The sequence below is a fragment of the Oncorhynchus mykiss genome, unplaced genomic scaffold (assembly GCF_013265735.2).
Source record: "Oncorhynchus mykiss isolate Arlee unplaced genomic scaffold, USDA_OmykA_1.1 un_scaffold_712, whole genome shotgun sequence".
NCBI lineage: Eukaryota > Metazoa > Chordata > Actinopteri > Salmoniformes > Salmonidae > Oncorhynchus > Oncorhynchus mykiss.
The window spans coordinates 50,001-51,055 of record NW_023494159.1 but is presented as its reverse complement, the minus strand read 5'-3'; positions in this window follow the sequence as shown (position 1 = coordinate 51,055).

Here is a 1,055-nt window from a genome sequence, read left to right as displayed (position 1 = left end):
CTAACCCTAACCCTAACCCTAACCCTAACCCTAACCCTAACCCTAACCCTAACCCTAACCCTAACCCTAACCCTAACCCTAACCCTAACCCTAACCCTAACCCTAACCCTAACCCTAACCCTAACCCTAACCCTAACCCTAACCCTAACCCTAACCCTAACCCTAACCCTAACCCTAACCCTAACCCTAACCCTAACCCTAACCCTAACCCTAACCCTAACCCTAACCCTAACCCTAACCCTAACCCTAACCCTAACCCTAACCCTAACCCTAACCCTAACCCTAACCCTAACCCTAACCCTAACCCTAACCCTAACCCTAACCCTAACCCTAACCCTAACCCTAACCCTAACCCTAACCCTAACCCTAACCCTAACCCTAACCCTAACCCTAACCCTAACCCTAACCCTAACCCTAACCCTAACCCTAACCCTAACCCTAACCCTAACCCTAACCCTAACCCTAACCCTAACCCTAACCCTAACCCTAACCCTAACCCTAACCCTAACCCTAACCCTAACCCTAACCCTAACCCTAACCCTAACCCTAACCCTAACCCTAACCCTAACCCTAACCCTAACCCTAACCCTAACCCTAACCCTAACCCTAACCCTAACCCTAACCCTAACCCTAACCCTAACCCTAACCCTAACCCTAACCCTAACCCTAACCCTAACCCTAACCCTAACCCTAACCCTAACCCTAACCCTAACCCTAACCCTAACCCTAACCCTAACCCTAACCCTAACCCTAACCCTAACCCTAACCCTAACCCTAACCCTAACCCTAACCCTAACCCTAACCCTAACCCTAACCCTAACCCTAACCCTAACCCTAACCCTAACCCTAACCCTAACCCTAACCCTAACCCTAACCCTAACCCTAACCCTAACCCTAACCCTAACCCTAACCCTAACCCTAACCCTAACCCTAACCCTAACCCTAACCCTAACCCTAACCCTAACCCTAACCCTAACCCTAACCCTAACCCTAACCCTAACCCTAACCCTAACCCTAACCCTAACCCTAACCCTAACCCTAAAACCTAACCCTCC